Source organism: Oratosquilla oratoria, chromosome 7 (genome assembly GCF_046742065.1).
Source record: "Oratosquilla oratoria isolate Oo_2021 chromosome 7, ASM4674206v1, whole genome shotgun sequence".
NCBI classification, from domain to species: domain Eukaryota; kingdom Metazoa; phylum Arthropoda; class Malacostraca; order Stomatopoda; family Squillidae; genus Oratosquilla; species Oratosquilla oratoria.
This window is the reverse complement of record NC_134783.1, coordinates 44,613,576-44,631,075: the sequence shown is the minus strand read 5'-3', so window position 1 is coordinate 44,631,075 and position 17,500 is coordinate 44,613,576. Positions and strand designations below refer to the sequence as shown.

At 38.5% G+C, this 17,500-nt stretch overlaps 1 protein-coding gene across 1 annotated transcript in view; it reads right to left on the bottom strand.

Moving 5' to 3' along the window:
• Positions 1 to 17,500, bottom strand: part of LOC143027134 (C-Maf-inducing protein-like) — a 483,663-nt gene that overhangs the window by 370,933 nt on the left and 95,230 nt on the right. The window lies entirely within an intron of this gene.

The following is a 17,500-nucleotide window of genomic DNA, read 5'->3' as shown; positions in this document are numbered from 1 at the left end:
GAGAGAGAGAGAGAGAGAGAGAGAGAGAGAGAGAGAGAGAGAGAGAGAGAGAGAGAGAGAGAGAAACCCCTGGGCTGAACAGAATCGCCGGGTATTAGTAACAATCAGAAGAACTTGGAGAGCGCATACCTCCGCCAGGTCAACTTCAGCAACACGTCTTCGTATTGCAAGTTTGTCGTGAAAAATACGTATATATATATATATATATATGTGTGTGTGTGTGTGTGTGTGTGTGTGTGTGTGTGTGTGTGTGTGTGTGTGTGTGTGTGTGTGTGTGTGTGTGTGTGTGTGTGTGTGTGTGTGTGTGTGTGTGTGTGTGTGTGTGTGTGTGTGTGTGTGTGTGTGTGTGTGTGTGTGTGTGTGTGTGTGTGTGTGTGTGTGTGTGTCTGTGTGTGTGTGTGTGTGTGTGTGTGTGTGTGTGTGTGTGTGTGTGTGTGTGTGTGTGTGTGTGTGTGTGTGTGTGTGTGTGTGTGTGTGTGTGTGTGTGTGTGTGTATGTGTGTGTGTATGTATATATATATATATATATATATATATATATATATGTGTGTGTGTGTGTGTGTGTGTGTGTGTGTGTGTGTGTGTGTGTGTGTGTGTGTGTGTGTGTGTGTGTGTGTGTGTGTGTGTGTGTGTGTGTGTGTGTGTGTGTGTGTGTGTGTGTGTGTGTGTAAGAAGAAGAAGAAGAAGAAGAAGAAGAAGTCTCATTCTGTTGGTTGTCAAGCCGGACGGCCCTTCACCGCTTTCACTATGCCTCTCCAGATGGTTCCATCCTCTGCCAATTCCTTCCAGTCCTCTCTTGGTGTCACCCTCTCCACGCCATTCTCTACTCCATCCATCCATCTCTACCTGGGTCTCCCTAATGGTCGTCTGCTCTGTACTCCTTCCATCACCTTCCTTGGTAGTCTGCCTGCCTCCATTCTGACGCAGTGTCCAGCCCACCTTACTCTTCTTCCCCATACTTCATCCTGAATGTACAGTTGTCTGGTTTGATCTCTAATTTTTAATTCATGAAACTGAGGCTCGGAGGGATGGATCCTTGGAAACTGGACTGGCGATAAATGGACAACTGAATTGGAAGAATGCTATTAAAATTGCAACATGGAACGTTCTTAGCATGTATAGAGTTGGAAGGGCTAAGGCCGTAACAGACAAAGTAGAAAGGTACGGTGTACAAGTGGCAGCGATACAAGAGATTAGATGACCTAAACAAGGAGAAGCTGGAATCGGAAAATACAACTTTTGTAGTGGGAGATAGGATAACCAGCACGTTGGGGGAGTCAGTTTCTGTATACACAAGAAAATTGCAGGAGCTGTCATGTCCTTTACCCCAATAAATGAAAGGATAGCAAAGATAGAACTAAAAGGTACAATATTACAACTGTTACGGCTCATGTTCCTACGGAAGACAAGGAGGATGAGGAGAAAGATTTATTTTATTCTACTTTACAAGAAGTATATGGCAATGTATCAGTACACGGCATCAGAATGATAATCGGTGATATGAACGCAAAAGTAGGCAAAGAATCGGAGACCTTCCATCCGGCGAGAGGTAGACAAAGCCTACATACGAACAGCAACGGAAATGGAGTACGATTGGCCTCTTTTGCACTCTCCAATGATATGGTGATTGGTGGCACTCTATTCCAACATAATGAGATACACAAACAAACATGGACATCCCCATATGGAGCCACAAAGAACCAAACAGATCACACACTAATACAAGGGAAACATAGAAGTGCATTACAAGATACACGATCCTTCAGGGAAACAGACTGTGACATTCATTTATTTATTCATTCATTATTCATCATCATCATCGTCATCATCATCATCAACATCATCATCATCAACATCATCATCATCATCATCATCATCATCATCATCATAATCAAGATCGTCATCATGATCATGATCATCATCATCATCTTATTATTATTGGTAATAATGATAATACTAACAATAATAATGATAATACTAGTGATAACAATAATAATTATGATAACAATAATAATAAATGAATAAATGAAAACAAAATCTCCAAGATCAGTATCGTAATCTGGACTACCACCAAAATTGATTAAAATTCCTAACAAACAAACCAACGCGACCGACAACATAACCTCCTTATCAGAGATTATCAAATATATAAAATCTACAGAAGCGTCGTCATATTATAGGGACGACGGCAACGCCAGTTAGGAGTCATTAGCGAGGCCCTTTATTATCTTACTACACATTCGCAACCTTCCGAGCTACAAGGACCTAAGGCTTCCTTAGTTACATTCAGGGCGGTGGTGGTAGTGGTGGTCTTAGTGGGTGGGGATAATGTGTGGTGGTAGTGGTAGTGGTTGCCCGTAGCCGTTGTCTTCGTAGTGGTGGTGGGTGGTAGCGGTGATAATGGCTGGTGATAGTGTGTGGTGGTAGTGGTTGGCAGCAGCGGTGGTGATGCAGGTGGGGCGTGATGGTGGTAGTGGGTGGTAGTGGTGTTGGGTGGTGGATAATGGTGGTATGGTGGGTGCTGGTGGTGGGTGGTAGTTATGGTAATTGGTGGTGGTGATTTACAACATCTTCTCATTATCTATATAATATATATATATATATATATATATATATATATATATATATATATATATATATATATATATATATATATATATCAGAGGGACGGTAACTGTAAGATCCAGAGAAAGGACAAGACACAATGAAGCACTAGCGGCCAGGCGAGGAAACAGGAGGAGAACACAGCAGAACAGAGGAGAACAAAACAGAGAAGGTCATTGAGCTGGACATAAGCCTAATCTCGCCCGGCCCGATCCCAGACTCAATATGAGCCATTTGAGCAGCAGGGGGCCTCGCTCTCTGTCCCTGAGACAGGAGTGACGTCATGGGGAGTGGGCCAAGGCCAGCGGCGAGCAATTAGTCGATCGAATTGGAGGTTAAGTAAACGAGCTCCCGGGGCAGCTGGGAAGGACATCCGAGCCTAACCGACGTCATTCTCCCATTACCTTCAGCAAGGCGGAGATAACCCACACCCTTTACAGATTTTGTTCTGGTTAATTTTATTCAGCTGTGGAGAACACAGGACAATATATATATATATATATATATATATATATATATATATATATATATATATATATATATATATATATATTCCAAAGGCTTTTCCCTCTTACAAGGGAGATAGCTAAAAAATTCCACTCTCACCCATTCCATCCCCACATACACCACTCCCATTCACCCCACTCCTCTTTTATCTTGGCTCTTCCTGGATGACGGGTCATCCCTGCACCTTGTCCACTGCCCTGGGTCAGAAGCAGTGTCGCAAGACACAGCACATTCACAGCAAGGCAGCTTCATTAAATCGGCGACCTTCCCTCTCCGTCCCCTCAAGCAGAAAAGAAGAAGTTGGGAAATCCCTTTGAGCTGCGTCAAATTATTTTTCCACACATACTCCTACACCCACCCACCCACTCGACCTCATGCATCACAGCATCATCCATACACAACCAAACTCCATTCACCCCTATCTTCTGTCCTCTCCCGTCCTTTCTCAACAGACATTCCCCTCTTTCCCAATGCCCCTTTTACCCAGCCATTCATCTCATCTTTGGTCGCCCTCTCATGTTCACTCCTTCTACCTCTGCCTTCCACACCTCTTTTATTATTCTTTCTTCACTCATTCTTTTCATATACGTACACACACACACACACACGCATATATATATATATATATATATATATATATATATATATATTATATATATATATATATATATATATATATATATATATATATTACAAAGGATTACAAAGGCGGAGCATGCCGACAGCAGACCTTTTGATCCATATCTAGGTCGGATGCGAAAAAAAAAATCATATTAATGATGAAATAATAAATAAAAACTATGATAATGTAAATAACAAATAAAATACATAAATAGATGCATAAGTATAATTAAATAATAAACAAACAGGTAAATAGTAAATAATAATAAATTGACATATAACTAATAATAAATAAAAATCAGACAGACAAATGATAACAAAACAAAAACAAATAATATAAGATAAATTATAATCATTACAGCATCTTACTTAGGTATTTATCTAAATGATTCTTAAAGCTTTGAACTGAACTACATTGCACTACCTGTGCAGGAAGTTTATTCCATTCATTAACTACACGGTTGGCAAAGTTGTTTCTACCTACTTCCAAATTGAATCTATTTCCGGACAGTTTGAGACCATTGTTTCTTGTCTGATATATATATATATATATATATATATATATATATATATATATATATATATGTATATATGTATATATATGTATATATAATATATATATACGTATATACATATATATAATATATATATATACATATAATATATATATATGTATATATATACATATATATATAATATATATATATACATACATATATATATATTTATATATATACATATACAGTATATATATGTATACATATATATGATATATATATATATATACATACATATATATATATATATATATATATATATATATATATATAAACACATATGAATAAATAAATAAATGAATGAATAAGTAAATAAAGATCACATACGAATAGATAAATATATTAATCAATGAATAAATTAATACAAATCACATAAGAACAAATAAATAAATAGATGAATGAATGAATGAATGAAAATCATGTCGACAGCATGAGAGCAGAAATTACACCATTACACAAATTACGCCATCTTTACACACTGCAGCACACAACTTGGGTGTACCAACAATTAGTAACACTATTGATATATTTTATATACTCAATATATTTTGCTTCAGACCCAGAGCAGTGGGCGGGATACAGGGATGACCCTTCATCCACGAGGAGCTAAGATGAGAGGGATGAAAGGGGGGTGGACGGGAGTGGAATGGGTGGAGGTGAAATGGATGGGAGTGGATGTATACCTTTTGACTCTGGCTACCTCCTTGGTAAGGGTAAAAAATCCCTTGGTATATGAGTGGATGGTTATATTTTCTTGTGACTCATCCAAGAAAGGGGCTGTATCGTTCCTCCATGGGACAGACCTGTCCTGTGGAGGACCACCAAGGCTGAACCCGGACGAATATAGGGTTCCTGAAGCCCCCGGAATCATCACTCTATCATGAAGCCATTTGCCCAGCCATCCCGAAAGTGATCAGTGATGAAGCCAATCAACCCATCCACTACGGTGACTCGCTTTAAAGCTTTTATGAAACCGAACCCCTGACGATTAGGTCCGCTCACAGGCCGACCCCCGGCTGGAAAGGGGTCCTCCCCGCCCGAGACCCCAGTTTGGGGTCTGAGTCTGTTACTGGTCTGAATAAAATCGTCTGGCGTCACCCGTCATCAGAATGTATACAAGGCATCACCGAATTGGGACGAGTGATGCGAATGATGATATGCAGTGGATACCCCTAATGAAGACGGAAAGCCGGAGAATATTTGGCCTCTTGCGCCGACACGACGGTATGACGTCATGATGACGTCACGCGGCCTGACTGTCACAGCGGGGAAGTTATTGCCTTATCTCATATCTGGGCCCTTACCACCACCGCCACCTCCTCCTCCTCCTCCTGCTTGCACCTCGGAATTCAGGATTTTTTTTTTTTTTCAGAAGAATGAAAGCATCATGAGTTTTTTTTTTCCCTGAGACCCATCGACCTGTAAAGTCTGCCCCTCACACCCCTCACACCTTTTTTCAAACTAAAGATTTTGAGTCTAGTTATAAAAACATAAGCAGCACGAGACCATTTTCTTTTTATCATAAACCCAAATTTTATCATATACTCAATGGCGCTTTCATGATCAATGACTTACGGTACATATCTCTTCTTATTTCTTCTCCTTTCTTCTTCTTTTTTCGGAAGCAGCCATCTGAAAGAATTGTGTTTGCACTTTTCTATTTGCTTTCTTGTTGTTCTTTTGAACATGTAGACAAAAAGTCTACAAGCAACATTACTGAAAACAAAAATATGTACCCAACTAAACCATTCAAGTTGCATGTGTACTGTCAGTTGCTCAGGCATAATTACAATAGGGAGGACAAATGTACTTACATAAGTACGTGTGAATATACATATACATATATACAAACATGCATGCATACATACATACATATCCACACACACACATATACATACATATATGATACATTAATGCATACATACATGCATACATTCATACATACATTTATACATACATACGCACATGAATGATTTTGTGATTTCATTCCATTGCATCGAGACTAGACAACAACACCCTCAATACACATCTCACGCTCTCATTCGGTTATGGTCAACCTACATCAAGTAACAACTCTGATACAGCTCTGGCAGAGGTGACTGAAACCCACAAGCGAGGCAGGAAGAGAAAAGGAAGACGACGAGCTCGGCCGCATTTGAAAAAAAAAAGGGGGAGAAACGTCAGCGACGCGACAATAACGGTTTTAACGGTCGCCGAGAGAAAGGAAGCCTTTGTCATCACCGACACAAAAAACCGATGTGATGAGCTTCGTCACAATCGGTGATCATCATCACGTAAGCGCTTCGATCGAGATGGTCTCGAATGTTCATAATGAAAAGGCTTTCTCCCCCTTCCCCTCTTTCCCTCCCTCTCCCCCCTCCCCTCCCCCCAAGCCTCGAAGGCCCATTGAAACGCTATAGAGCCATTGTATTACATATTCCCGTGGGATAAAACAGGAAGGACAGGACCATTCCCTGCAGCAGTCAGACGCCCGTGAAGTCATGGGGATCCGAACCTGAGTCAACAACATGCTCATTACCAAGCCAACGCCGTAAACACTCATCTCTCAAAGGCCCCCACAATATTCAGCCCAGGTTTTGTAAATACATCTGTCATTCCCCTCGTCCGGGGCAACACTCGGCTCGTTAACCAGAGGCAGCTGTGAATAATCACCTCTTCTGTGTCAGATGACATGTCCGTTATCGGCGTTAAATGGCACTCCAAATGGCACTGCAAATGGCACACTCGTCTTCAACTCCTGCAACAGGACGCCGCCTCAGACCTAATTTAGGGCCAGTATGCAGTTGCTCTTGCAGTCAACCAGAAGATGAAGGCGTTGAAGGACATAATTGGTCAACAAACAGGTATGACCTGCGTGTGTGTGGGGGGGGGGTCAGATATAAGTTTGTGTGGGTGTAGGCAGGTGAGTGTGGATGTACATACACTCTGCCTCGTTTCCAGTCATGTCTACTAGCACCCAAAGATATTTTCCAAGGAAGAAGTAATACACACAAACGTTCATGAAACTACGACACAAACTCCGACCGAGAGGATACTGCCCAGTCTTATTCAGTGAGATTAAGACTCTCTAAACAAAACTACACTTCGGACACAACTCGTCTCATGGGCCACTCTTGTCCCCAAGAGATAGCTTGAGACCCGGCCCGGCACTACTCCTCCTCGAACTCGTTACTTCGGCTTGTTTACATGCCGAGGAGCAGGTATGACGTCATCAAACAACAATCGATAGGAGCTTCAAGCGGCCCGTACCGGCGAGGCTGCCGGACGACTGCCGGACAAGCAACTTCCGGCACCTTTGACATTTGCCTGCTGGAGAGAGAGAGAGAGAGAGAGAAAGAGAGAGAGAGAGAGAGAGAGAGAGAGAGAGAGAGAGAGAGAGAGAGAGAGAGAGAGAGAGAGAGAGAGAGAGAGAGAGAGAGAGAGAGAGAGAGAGAGAGAGAGAGAGAGAGAGAGAGAGAGAGAGAGAGAGAGAGAGAGAGAGAGAGAGAGAGAGAGAGAGAGAGAGAGAGAGAGAGAGAGAGAGAGAGAGAGAGAGAGAGAGAGAGAGAGAGAGAGTGTGAGTGACCAAGTGCTAGAACTCTTATGTACTGCCCTTCTTTACCTGCTCTCCCATTCTTCTCCCTTATTCCCTCCCTTTCTGTTAGCATATTCACGAATGTTACCACCACTATCATCTCACCTCCCACTACTTCCACTCACTCACTCCCTCTCCCTCTCCCTTCTCTGCTCACTTCCCCCCACTCTCTTTTGATGTCTCTATCAAATAAATGAGATAAACACAAAGTAGCCTTGTATCACAGCACGTCTATGGATTGTGAAGTAAATAATAGGATCTGATGTTATTCATCATTTTCTATGCAAGGAACGGGTGACCACAGTGGCTCTGTTTGTGTATGTGTGCCCGCGCGCGCGCGCGCGCGTGTTTGTGTGTATGTGTGTGTGTGTGTGTGTGTGCGTGTGTGTGTGTACGTATATGTGTATGTCTGTTACCGACAATCCTGTCTCCTCCTACATATCAATTGTCGTAAATTTATTTCGCTCTATCCCACGATTACTACATCATCTGCAAAGAGAATACATTCACATTTCCCCTTTCTAATGCCCCCAAATCTCCAGCGTCCTCGTTTTCATTTTTCATAATTCCGTTAAAGTAAATATGTGAAACAATCATGGCGACATCACTCATCCTTGCATTCAGTCCACGTTCACCTTTTAACCTTTATTTCTCGGTCTTGAATATCGTAAAACTCAGACTTCATAATGCATGACGTTCCTTTCATCATCTTTCTTCCTACTTCATGTGTTTCTGGTATTCTTCACGTTTCTCCACTCGACAGTTGGCGGTTCGAGTCCCACCTAATCCCCGAATCATGAACATTCGAATTACGATTATTCGAAGCTACGAAGAAAACTGATCGTAATTCGCAGACTCTTCGTAAGGATCCTTTACGGTCCTCCGTTATCGTGCACATAGAAGCAAAGTACTCAGAAACAATTTGATGTCTTCCTTATGCATTTGTGTTAGTATATATGTACAGTCACAAGCAAAAGTTAATCTCTGCATACACGCAGTGCACACACACACATACACACACAACACGACCCGGTGGCGTGGTTGGTAGAGTCCCTGACTGTCACTACGGCGGTCCGGGTTTGAATCCAGCCCAGGGCTGAAATAATTTCAGTATCGCTGCGCTTCGAGTCGTTACTCCAACTCTCGTGGGCGGGGAGTTGGGTGTGTGTGTGTGCGTGTAATGTCACAACATTACCCATAGATCGGTCATACGAGCTCTGAGCGCTCTTCCGGGAGGGAAATAGCTGTCGGTCACGAGTGGTTACATAAGGAGGACTTAATGCGGGTGATATAAACTCCAAAACGGGAGTTTTCTTCTATTTACATAATGAGGACTTAATGCGGGTGATATAAACTCCAAAACGGGAGTTTTCTTCTATGTATTAACAATGAAGGCAATCTGGTTAACTAAATTTACAAGGTACAAATGGCCCCTGTGGGCGAACAACAACATGTGCCAGGCACAACTGGCTGGCAGCCTCTCGGTCTGCCTAGCTCTGGCCGGTAGGCTCTTGACCTACCCCGCTCTGGCCGGTAGGCTCTTGACCTACCTAGCTCTGGCGTCTCGCCGGTAGGTTTTTCACCTACCCAGCTCTGGCGTTCGTGACATGGGTACTATATGTTATATAGGGGGTTAGTGGGTTGTTGTAACTAAAGGCGTTAGTCTCGCTATTCTATGCATTGGGGTCAGTTATATATATGAGGGTTAGTCCTATAGTTGGTGGATGTTGTTAGGTATATTATATATATGTTAGTTTATGGGTAATATAATAGGGCAGTTATGATAAAGGATTTTTAATAGGTTAGTCTGGTGACATTGGGTATCTATATCTTGTTTGTCTTGAAATGTGCTGCGTTAGATGTATGTTCTGGGAAATGCAAGGTAAGCAAAAGGGGAGTCTCGCTATGTTGCAAGCATGTGGATCACGTGCGTGGTGGGTGATGGTTAGTAATGGTTACAACGACTCCAACACGTGTTCCAAAGACCAAGGTGAATCACACACACGCACGCACACACACGCTAATCTGGTGAATCTGGCCGTGGACTTAGTAAACGGATAAATGAACATAAAAATGACGTAAAAGCCCACAGATAATCTAACTCCATAGTAATGCATGTGGATAGGCATGGCCACCTTCCAGACTGGAACAACACACCCAAGAAACTAAGGAAGACAATTGAGGCAGCATGCATTAACACTAATAACAACATTAACCATAGAGAAGGCTCTGTATGTCTAGCAAAAGCCACAAGCTTAGTAATAATAAAAGAATATACAAATAAAATAACAAGCTCTCCGAAGCGTCCCATGAGATGACCCGTCTATGTAAAAATCCCGTGTTATGTTTGAGTTGCTAGCTTTGTGATCAATACCCTGCGGGTCGAAACGGTAAGGCATTAAAATTCTCCCATTACTCCTCGTCTGCTTCCTCCACCTTCAGTCTTATTTGTCCTTTTATATATATATATATATATATATATATATATATATATATATATGCAGAAAGATCACTAAAAACAACACGTGATCCACAAATTTTGCTGGTAACCACTAAGGAAATCGGAAGAAAAACAGTAATTCCCAAGCGCTTTCGTGTAATTCACATCTTCAGGGGAATACAGAAAAAGTTGTGTTACAAAGAGGTTTAAAAGTAACAAGATTATACACTAGGAAAGGAACAGACATAGTACGAGATGTCACAAGAATAAACACTAGGAAAGGAACTGGCATAGTACAAGATGACACGAAATATTACACTAGGAAAGGAACTGGTAAAGCACAAAAAGTCACATATGAAAATAAGAATAAGTCTTGGTACACAAAGTCATCAATGAAAAAGAAATCTAGAGAACAGCACAGTTCACCAAATTAATTTTGGTCACATACAACTTGATTACAAATCTTGTTAATGATGAATTTATCTAATTTATAAATGCCATTACTGATATTAAGAGTAGAACCTTCAGAATTTTTTATAATACTACTTTCTATTATGTTTCTATTGACAAATGAATTACAAGAAATAATAATGGAAGCATTAGTCCAATTAATACAATGATTGAAGTCTTTCATGTGAACAAATAGAGCATTGGATTCTTGTGCTGTTTTAACACTATATTTATGTTGTTTAATTCTAGTTGATAGTTCTTTGCCTGTTTGTCCAATGTAATACTTTTCACAATCTCTGCAAGGGATTTTGTATATGCAGCCATCAGAATCAGCGGGAGAATTCTTAATTATTAATTTCTTAAAAGTACAAGGGTTATTAAACGCTACTTTAACATTCCATGTTTTAAGTAGATGAGGAACTTGAGAAAGATTGTTACTGTAAGGTAATACTAAAAGATTCTGAACTTATCAGATAAACAACTTAGTGATGATGCCTCTTGTGCACTAGGTTATGGGTTAAAGTTCGCCTATTCCAACAAGGAGTTAGATTTTGTAGAAATTCCTAAATATTTTTCAAATTTTGAAAGGTACAGTGATTTATCATCCAAAGAAGTGAACATTTGTAAGGGCATTATTTATGCTTCTTTGAGTAACTCACGATTACCCAATTACCCAAATAAATTTATTAAGGCTTTAGAAGCTCTCAAAAAGGATAAATATTTACATATCACTAGAGCAGATAAGGCAAATGCAGTGGTCATTTTAATTAGGGATGACTACCTGTCTAAAATGGATGAACTTTTGTCCGATGACATTACATATGGCCAACTTAAGACCAACCCACTTAATAAGGTGAACAGTGAATTTAACAACAACAAAATTAAAACTTTGTTAAAAGGGGAAGATGAACTTATCAAACGTTTTTCTACCATCACTCCTTCTCTTCCCTATATGTATGGATTAGTAAAAACACACAAACCGAATAATCCAATAAGACCTATTATTAGCTCTGTTAAATCCATTTCTTACAATTTATCCAAATGGCTAGTGTCCTTACTCAGTCCATTAGTTGGCACAATTTCTAATTCATCCATAAAAAATAATGTAGACTTAGTTCAAAAACTGAATGGTTTAGATATTAATTATAATTTTAGGTTAGTAAGTTTTGATATAACTAGTTTGTTCACAAAAATTCCTGTAGATGATTTAATTGTTTTTCTTACTGATTATTTAGACAAAATCTCACTTCCTTTGCCTTCTAATACTATAATTGAACTCATCAAATTATGCGTAAAAAATTGTAAATTTGAATTTAACGGTAATTTTTATTCCCAGAAATTTGGAATGGCTATGGGGAATTTATTGAAAAAGAACTATTTTGTGAAATTTTGCCATCTAATGCGATATGGTATAGATATGTAGATGATGTTCTTTGCCTGTGGCCATGTACTGAAGACCTGGATGCTTTTCTACAATCTCTGAATAATTTAGTTCCCTCCATTAATTTTACTGTAGAATTAGAAAATAATAATAAATTGCCCTTTTTAGATTGCCTTATCCACAGAGAAGGTTATGACTTTAAATTTAGTATTCATAGAAAACCGACAAATGTGTTTTCTTATATCCATTATTACTCTGAACACCAAGATAAAGTAAAAAAAAATCTGTATTTTCTTCTATGTTCTTACGTGCCTTGCGGATATGCAGCCCGGAATTCATTGATGAAGAATTTGAGTCTATTGTTAACCTAGGTTTAGGATTAAAGTACCCTAGAACATTTTTAGATAACGCTCTCTCTTTGGCGATTTTTTTTTTTCATTGGCGAATTTTTTTTTTTCATAGGAATCAACCCCCTCCCCTTTTTGACATTAAGAATCTTTTAGTATTACCTTACAGTAACAATCTTTCTCAAGTTCCTCATCTACTTAAAACATGGAATGTTAAAGTAGCGTTTAATAACCCTTGTACTTTTAAGAAATTAATAATTAAGAATTCTCCCGCTGATTCTGATGGCTGCATATACAAAATCCCTTGCAGAGATTGTAAAAAGTATTACATTGGACAAACAGGCAAAGAACTATCAACTAGAATTAAACAACATAAATATAGTGTTAAAACAGCACAAGAATCCAATGCTCTATTTGTTCACATGAAAGACTTCAATCATTGTATTAATTGGACTAATGCTTCCATTATTATTTCTTGTAATTCATTTGTCAATAGAAACATAATAGAAAGTAGTAATATAAAAATTTCTGAAGGTTCTACTCTTAATATCAGTAATGGCATTTATAAATTAGATAAATTCATCATTAACAAGATTTGTAATCAAGTTGTATGTGACCAAAATTAATTTGGTGAACTGTGCTGTTCTCTAGATTTCTTTTTCATTGATGACTTTGTGTACCAAGACTTATTCTTATTTTCATATGTGACTTTTTGTGCTTTACCAGTTCCTTTCCTAGTGTAATATTTCGTGTCATCTTGTACTATGCCAGTTCCTTTCCTAGTGTTTATTCTTGTGACATCTCGTACTATTGACGAGATAAACACCATATGAGGACGGAGCCTTTATTTGTACGACGTTTCGCTTATTACAGCTTTTTCAAGTACTATGTCTGTTCCTTTCCTAGTGTATAATCTTGTTACTTTTAAACCTCTTTGTAACACAACTTTTTCTGTATTCCCCTGAAGATGTGAATTACACGAAAGCGCTTGGGAATTACTGTTTTTCTTCCGATTTCCTTAGTGGTTACCAGAAGAAAAAAAAAAAAATATATATATATATATATATATTATATATATATATATATATATATATACAGTGTGTGTGTGTGTGTGTGTGTGTGTGTGTGTGTGTGTGTGTGTGTGTGTGTGTGTGTGTGTGTGTGTGTGTGTGTGTGTGTGTGTGTGTGTGTGTGTGGGCGCGCACGTGTGTGTAGATGAACAGTTGGGCACAACGACAGCATGAACCATGATTGGGTACACGTTCTATGAAAAATAAAAGTAAAAGAATGAATAGGTAAAAACATGCTAACCTACTTAGGCCCAAATTCATTCAGAGAAAGCGACAATCGTTTGCGGCACGCAAGAACAGAGTTGCCAGATTTCGCCATATGCATCCATGAGGTTGACAGCTTGACCACCCGTTATGACCACGCATGCGCTGTGCTCGCTTTCGTTCACCTCCTGAGATGGTTCGAAACGTGAAAACATGGTTATGACGGTGATACGCTCACTGTTCGATACATTACATATATATGTATGTGTACACACACGCACACACACCACGCCTCGACTTCGCAGTGGTAGCGTTCGCAACTGCTAACACAGCGGTCCGAGTTCCAATCCCGCCTAGGGCTAAAATCATTTCAGTATCGCTGCGCTGCGAGCCGTTACTCATACGCTCGTGGGCGGGGAGTTTGGTGTGTGTGTGTGTGTGTGTGTGTGTGTGTGTGTGTGTGTGTGTGTGTGTGTGTGTGTGTGTGTGTGTGTGTGTGTGTGTGTGTGTGTGTGTGTGTGTGGGTGGGTGTCAGGTCACAGCATTACCCATACATCGGTCATACATGAGCTCTGAGCTCTCATCCAGGAGGGTAGTAGCTGTCGATCACGAGTCCAGCACATGATCCATGGGGAATTACACACACACACTATATATATATACATATATATATATATATATATATAAACATATATATATATATATATATATATATACATATATATATATACACACACACACATGTATATATACATATATATATACATATATATATATATATATATATATATATATATATATATATATATATATATATATACAGACCTGGCCTCAAACAGACAAGGTTGGCGTAACATCTGCCACCAAGGAAGTGAACGACTGACCACCAATATAAACAGGACTGCAGAACAACGACGTATTCGGCGTCATGCTCCACAAAATGCAGAAGGACACTTCCCTTGTAACATTTGTGGCCGCATCTGCAAGTCTAGAATTGGACTAATAAGCCATAAAAAATTCCACTGACCCTAATAAACCACCAACTGAATGCGAACGAAATCACCAAAACATCGACACATCTCTACTCATCTACCACCAATCAAGACATGGAGTGAGGTCAACATCGTCTGCAACGGACTTCTATATCCATTGCATACACATATACATATACATATATATATATATATATATATATATATATATACATACATATATATACATGTATATATATACAAATATGTACATATATATACATATGTATATATATACAAATATATATACATATATATAAGCATATAAATACATATATATAATATATATATATATATATATATAAAGTATATATATATATATATATATATATATATATATATATGTAGTGAGTGGGAAGAGGATAGACTGAAGTCTTATCACGAGTTTTATTCTTGACTAGTTTTGCTACTTGGATACTGGTAGTTTGTTCTCACTAATCATGTGTACTGCCTCTTTTACTGCTTTCATAGCTCCTTCTTTTGGTACGCTGGTGAATAAGGCCTTGACATCAAAGCTTGCCATTTCTTTATCTTTGAAATCAACGTTATTTAATCTATTTATCAAGTCAGCGTACCAAAAGAAGTAGCTATGAAAGCAGTAAAAGAGGCAGTAGACAAGATTAGTGAGAACGAACTACCAATATCCAAATCTGATTACATTAAGCTCATTTCATTGCGTGTCAGTTTTGATCCATCTATATTCAATGGAAAGGTGCATCGACAATATCAGGGACTGGCAATGGGCTCCCCGCTCAGTGCCGTAATGGCTTCTTTATTTATGGAATTATTAGAAAGGGATGAATATATCAAAATAATGGGAAGAAACTCTACCTGGTGCCGCTACGTGGACGATGTGATTTCCATTTACCCAAGAGGGACGAATATAGATAGCAAACTACGAAGACCAAAGAACGTGCATGAAAGTATACAATTCACGGTAGAAAAAAAGGGAAGAAAATTACCATTTCTGGATACGATAATATAAAGAAGCGATGAAGGTCCAAAGTTTACTGTATACAGAAAATCTACGAACAAGGATGATTAAATTCACTATCTGCACACAATGGTCGGACAAAATCAGGTATAGTAATAGGATTCTTCTTGAGGGCATTAAGAATTTGCAGCCAGGAACATTTAGAAGACGAGAATAAATACATTGTCGATTCCTTCATGAAAATGGGTTACCCAAGAGGCTTACTACTAAAAGCAAAACGCAAACCGAAAGAAATAATGAGACAAACAAATGACAGGAACGGAAATGCGGACAAAGATGCAAGAATTTTTCTAGTACTTCCGAATTCGAAAACAGCCAACAACATAAAACAAATTCTTACTTACAAAAAGCAAGAATAAAAATTGCCGTCACATCAGGACAGAAGATTGGAGACTTGGTTGGTCATAAAGGTGAAGTGAGGTCAGGTCAGGTCATCAATAAAGAAAGCGCAGTGTATGAAATCCCATGTAGTGATTGCCAGCGAGCCTACTATGGAGAAACGAGTAAGGGGACTGGGGTAAGAGTGACACAGCACAAATCGGATTTAAGACATCACAGGACATCAAATGCTATAGTAGTACACGCAGAGAAATATGGACATTTACCAGACTGGAATAATGTGAAAACAATCCACACAGGAATGAACAAGAAAATCAGAAAAGCAATGGAAGCAGCTTATATAAATAAGGAAGATTGTATAAATAATAGAAAAGGATTCATCAACTGGTCTAAAATAGGGGCGGAATTAGCAATACACGATTGGCCACGAGAAAATGAGGAGGCGGGGCTTAGAGCGGACAAGTCGTCCACCAGATCAACAACTAGGAGACACCCTTCATTCGATATATGATTTGTAATCCCATGTACTTTGTAGTCTCCCTGAAGAAGGTGTAAAGCCAAAATGTTAGAGGAAGAAACTCAGCTCTGACTTGTGTTTATTTACCACCCTACCATATATATATATATATATATATATATATATATATATATGTATATATATATATATATATATATGGAGTAGGAAATACAGGAGTCTTAGTCCTGAGTTTATTCCTGACTAGTTTCGCAGGTATCGTTTTTCCTTTGAATCTAGTCAGGAATAAACTCAAGACTAAGATTCCTGTGTTTCCTACTCCGCTTACGTCAACCTGTCAGATTGTCTCAACAGATATATATATATATATTTATATATATATATATTATATATATATACATATATATATATATACATACATATATATGTATATATATGTATATATATATTTATATACATACATATATATGTATATATATACATACATATATATGTATATATTTATATATATATATATATATATATATATATATACATATATTTTTTGAATGATGGTGGAGAAAGAAATGAGGAAATAATAGGAGAATTTATTGCTGACGTTTTGGCCTCACAGTGTCTTTATCAAAGCTTACAATATTTGGTCATAATCGAACAAAATATACACACACTTCCTTCATCTTACGGCCCACCTGGGAGAGCTTAATGCACAAGTTTTATTATTATTCATAAAATAATTACATGGCTGGTAAGTTTTGCCAGGCATACGAAGCCTTCTCTATTATTTATGTTTTCATTTATATTTATAAGCAGCTTCAATTGTTTTTTTCAATCATTCTGTATAAATTTTATTAAGAACAACCGCATTATTCCAGTCGAGATTATCTTG